Genomic DNA, 5,648 nt, shown 5'->3' with positions numbered 1-5,648 from the left:
CAGCATCTGTTTTAAGGTGGCATTAAATCGCTCCACTAGCCCATCCGTCTGCGGGTGATAGGGTGTGGTCCTTAAACCCCCGAATTCCTAACAAACTATTCACCTGTCTTATCAATTTTGCTGTTAGATTGGACCCTGGTCAGTTAACATTTCTCTTGGGATCCCCACTCTGGCAAATAGCTGTATTAGAGCCCTCACAATGTTACTTGCATTTGTTTTCTTCAGGGGAAAGGCTTCTGGGAACCGGGTTGCGTAGTCGCACACTACCAGAATATATTTATGTCCAGTGTGCTACGTTCGACAGGACCCACAATATCAACCGCTATTCTGGAAAAAGGCTCTTCCACTACAGGCAAAGGTATTAGTGGAACTTTGTCTCCTCTCTTCACTGGTCCAACTTTCTGACACTCTGCACATGCTTTTATATAATTTGTTACGTCTTTAGTCCATCCTGGCCAATAGAAATGCCGTGCTAGCCTATCAGATGTTTTACTTGCCCCAAATGACCTGACCAGGGAATGCTATGGCTAATCTGTAACACTTTTGCCCTCAGACTAGATGGCAACACCAATCTCTGCCCATGGTCATCTTGATGATACAGGAGGTCATCTTTAATAATAAATTTCTCTCCTGTCTTAGACTGCGAACCCTTTGTGGCCTTGTCAAAGCAGACACGCAGACTGGGGTCGTCCGCTGAGCGGAAGCCACATCACTCGGTAAGTCGCTACTGTTTCCTGTGAGATCCAAAGGCAATATGAGCTCACCCTGCTTCTGGGGAACGCCCCAGAGCTTCTCACGCCTTCTCTGACTACGGGCTTTACGGACCGTGCCTGTCTTGTCAGCTTCCCCAAATGGCAGCACATCCCAGCCATCCTGGGCATCTTGCTTTTGCCTTGCCGCCTGGGCCCTTGTGACCATCAGAGTCTCCGCCTGCAGAGTACTCTGTAAGAGATCTTCGATCCCGCACGTCCAACCCTAGTAGAATTGGGTAAGGCATGTTGTCTAATACGCCCATGGGCAACTCATATCCCAAACCTTGAATCTCCAGGTTCACCCGGACAAGAGGATAGGTGACTTCTTCACCATGGACACACCTCAATACTACCTGCTGACCTGACTGTACCACTTGGTCGACCAAACAGTCTTTCCTCACCAGAGACTGGGTGCTTCCTGTATCTATTAATGCAGGGTACAGTTTACCTGCCATAGTAACCCTTAGAATTTTCTCCCTATTCTTAAAAGGTGTCTTCTTCTCAGGTAGGGGGCATGGAACAAAACAAAATTTTGCCTCCTTACGTTTGTTTGGACAAAACTTAATTAGATGGCCTTTCTGTCCACAACCATGACACAACCAACCCTCCCTATAATCTGGCTTTGCAGGTGGGTTGACTAATCTTGTAGGACCACGACCCATTTCACCCGAGACATACCTGTGGGCTTAGCTGTTGTTCTGGGCCTCTGAATGACTTTATCCTCCTTCCGCAGGTTCCTTGGACGATGGGCAGCCAGGAATACCTCAGCCAGCTCCGCTGCTTCTTTGGAAGTCTTTGGCCGATGCTCCTCTACCCATGTATGGATTTTAATATCAAATACCTGCAAAAGTTGTTCTAACAGAATAAAGTCAATTATCTGGTCTATTGAGTGTTTCTGGGGTTGTAACCATTTAGTGCATAATTCTTTCAACAGTGTCAGAAGTTCTTTAGGAGACTGACCTTCCTCCCATTCGAGAGAACGGAACCTCACCCTGTACGTTTGGTGCTGATCTCGTACTTCTCTAGGATGGCAGCTTTTAATGAGTCATAGATCAGGGACTCCTCTACTGGCATGGCCAAAAATGCCGCCCTGGCCCCTCCTGTAAGTAAAGGAACAAGACGGATTGCCCAATCTGCTCTTGGCCAGTCACACACTGTAGCCACCCTTTCGAATGTTGAAAGGTAATGTTCTATGTCCTCGGGCTCCTGGAAGGGCATCAGACGAGGGTATTCCCAAGTTCTTGCTGAGGCTCCTCTACTTCTTTCTACAGGTTCATCAGAATTGGAGGACTGCGACTGTTGCACCAAATTCACCTGTCCCTGTAGCTGGGCAAACTGGTGCTGCAGACTTTTGAATCGCTGTTCCAATCGTTGGTCTTTGTCTTCCTGCACAGCGATGAATTGTCGCAAGAGTGTCTCCACTGTACGGATATCCCCAGTGACTTGAACTTCTTCCCTGCCTGTGCTGCTCCGGAGACCACTCCTGTATTGCGGTCTGGAGTGCCAACTCCTTGAGGCTTCTTTGGAGCCATACTGCCAAAACTGTCTTCGTCCGTACTCCAAAATCAAAAATACTGTCTCACTTTTACCACCTCTGGTCGGATCCCACCGCTGCCACCAAAATGTGACACCCCGTGTAGTGGGAATTGGAATCACCAGCCTACACTCTAGGTGTCTAGTATGTGGGACCGAGCGTGACCAGGATGATGGTGTAAGACAGGGAGACACAGACACAAAAAGGGTTGGGTTTTTTGAAAAATAAAGTGAGGTTTTATTTACAGGTGCACTTAAAGAAAATAATCAAAAATAATGTCCTGGAATTTATATATTAAAACACAGTCCAATGCCGCAAAGGACACACAAAAACAATCAAATGGAGCCCAGAAATGACTGTATACAATATTTACAGTGCTACTTGAAAGTCCCAAAAGAAAAGTAAAATACACACAAACTAATGAAATCCAAATATATACACAAAAACAAAATGTGAAGCTGTCTTCCTCCACAGTGATCCAAGTCAGGAAGCTGCTCCTCCAAACAGTGTATAATACAGGATTCACCCAAAAATATTCAAAAATATAGAAAAAGTGTATATACAAAAATAAACAGTGCACCACTAACCACAACCCAATAAATACCTCCACCAAAGTTATTCAAGAGATATTTATATGAAAAAAATATTTACAAAAACAAAGCACAAGCCGTAATGCTGTTCTGTCAGGTACCTTTCTCTAAGAAGATCTATTCAGAAAGAACCCCCTCTAGAGGCCACGATTCCCTTTTGTATTCGGCGCCCCTACGCTGACCAATTAAACCGCTGTACGTCATCCCTCCCGAGGTACGCGATGACGTGAACACGTTTGCGAAAAGCGGCGTCTACTTTCCCACACAATTACTATAAAAATGGAGCTGCCGGCGCGCGCGCGTATAGCTGTGCCGGCTTCTGAGACGCCAACGGCACTTCTGCCATAAAGTGAAAGTAAGCACTTTCTATTCTTTTCCTCATTTCCCTGAGCTACAGCCCAGACAACTACGAATAAGGGATCCCTTTACTAGACCGCGGTAAACTAATACTACGACGCTTTGCACTTTCTTTTACTCCTTTAGAGTTAATGAGGTCGCGGGAAACGCGTGTAGGAGTGGGGTACCGACAATGCCATCCCGGCCGGTCAATGGCAAGGCTGTCTCTCCAGTCTACATGAGACCCGCTGTGACACTCCCCAAAAGACGCTAATATCGTCAACAAAGACGTCTTTCTGCACTATATAAATGAAAAGAGGTAAGTTTCCTTTCATTATACATTTTTTCCTCCAAACAAAAGCCTCCCTCTTTACACAGCAGAGGACGCTAAACTAATTTCATTTAATTAATGGTAATGCCAGTAGTGCATATTACCACACCATCTCAAGGCACTTTACACAGAAAACAAGAGTACAATTCAAAGCAAAATTAAATATGAAATATCTTTCAGTACATGATACTGGAATTCAAGATGTGGCAGTAGCAGAAATTGTTATATTAATCTCAAATATGGCTGTCAATAATAAACTTAAAAGATTGGATGGCTTGCAGTTTTCTTTTGTTGAATTTTAGCAAAGCAGCCATGCTGGTGCTTGATTCTAAATCTGGTTCTCTGAATGTATCATGTCTGCTGATGGTCTCCCTGTAATACCCAGTACAGTAATCAGTGAGTCAGGTGTCGCTATAGATTGTGATTTTCATTTGATACTCATATTAAAAATGTTTCTAGAGTACTAAAAGAGTTGCCTTCTTTCACTTAAGAAATATTGCAATATTTAGAAGTATACTGTCATTGAAAGATGCTGAAAAAGTAATCCAGCAATGTATTATTTCTACTGTAGATTGGATTACAGCAACACCAAGCTCTGAGGCTGCATGTCAATCTCACTTAATGGACTTCAGGTAGTTCAGAATGCAGCGGCTACAGTGCTTGGAAGAACCAGAAAATATGTTCATATTACCACCAGGATTTAGGGGTTTGTGTTGACACAACATTTTCATCAAGCATTGAATATAAATTGTGGGATGTTATGCTTAGACTGTACAATGCACTAGTGAGGCCCTTTCTGGAGTACTGTGTGCAGTTCTGGTTACCATGCGATAAGAAAGACATTGCAGTACTTGAAGCTTAAAAAATGACAGCAACCAGGTGTATGCCAGGACCTAAGGACATGACGTACCCAGACAGACTCAGAGAATTAAACACAAATAGAGGAGGTTAAGTGGAGGCCTAGTCTCAGTCTTCAAATTCCTCAAAGGAACTGATAAAATAGATTAAGCAGAATTCTTTCAGCTTAAGAGTGAATCACATTCTCGATGATACCAGTGGAAATCGAGAGGAATGGCATTTAAGACTGAAGTCAGGAAGCACTTCTTTAACACAAAGAGTTGTGGGGAACATCTAGTTAGAACAAAAACCTTGACAACTTTGAAGAAGTGTCTGGATGAGATATTGGAACAGCTTAGCTTATTAACTACACAAACAAGCTTGTTGGACTGAATGGTCTTCACTCAGTTGTCAAATATCTTATGTCCTTGTATTCAATATTTTGACATTTTGACACTTAGTTCCTGTAAAGTTCCAAATTGATTATAAGATGTCGCTGCTCACTTGTAAATCTTTGTATGGTTTTGTACCTCAATATTTCAGTGACCTTCTAATTCCTTATAATCTCTCCTGCTTGCTTCAGTTCCGAGGATGAAGAAGCCACAGGTAGAAATGAAGCATTCAACCAATATAAAGCACCCTTCCTTTGGATTAGTCTACCCATAGAGGTACAAGATTAAGGTGCTCTTTCAGTGTTCAAATCTAGGCTAAAAACATATTTGTTTAGTCAGGCCTATACGTAAATATTTAAACCTCACAACGAAATCTACACTACTTCTTGACTTCTTTTCCCTTAAATACCAATTTGTATTATTTTATTGCATTATTGTGAAAATAAGGTAGTTAACTTTTATTTAGTTTGATTATTATCTGATTCTGGCCAATGATTGTTATGTTTTTACTACCTTCCCTGTCACTGACATGGATAGATCTTTTGTTGGAGTTTGAGGGCCAGAAATCTGTAAAGCTGGTTGGTAACATAACTCTTTGTAAAATGTGCTGTATAAATAAAATTTGATTGATTGATTGATTGGTTGGTTGAAATGAGCAATGATTTTATAAGATAATATTTTGGAAGTGGACAGCACCAAAGTATTAAGATAGATGAGGCATAATACAGGCAATATTGGTTTTGGAATAATGTATCCCCAGTAGTTTTTCTTGACACACTTCTGCTGAATAATTTGTTGGCTGAAAGTACTCAGTGTTAGTGTGTCAGAGAGAAGATAAACCGCATTGTTCATAATGACACTCTTTTTTTTGTTTTA

At 42.2% G+C, this 5,648-nt stretch overlaps 1 long non-coding RNA gene across 1 annotated transcript; it reads left to right on the top strand.

The window, feature by feature from the left end:
- The first annotated feature begins 691 nt into the window (after positions 1-691).
- On the top strand, positions 692-1,743 carry LOC120529635. The gene is made up of 3 exons (XR_005633784.1): positions 692-716; positions 1,486-1,570; positions 1,687-1,743. It is a non-coding gene; the product is annotated as an uncharacterized LOC120529635 (long non-coding RNA).
- Positions 1,744-5,648: the final 3,905 nt, after the last annotated feature.

This window comes from Polypterus senegalus, chromosome 5, assembly GCF_016835505.1.
Source record: "Polypterus senegalus isolate Bchr_013 chromosome 5, ASM1683550v1, whole genome shotgun sequence".
Classification (NCBI taxonomy): Eukaryota; Metazoa; Chordata; class Cladistia; order Polypteriformes; family Polypteridae; genus Polypterus; species Polypterus senegalus.
This window is presented reverse-complemented; position numbering and strand designations above follow the sequence as displayed.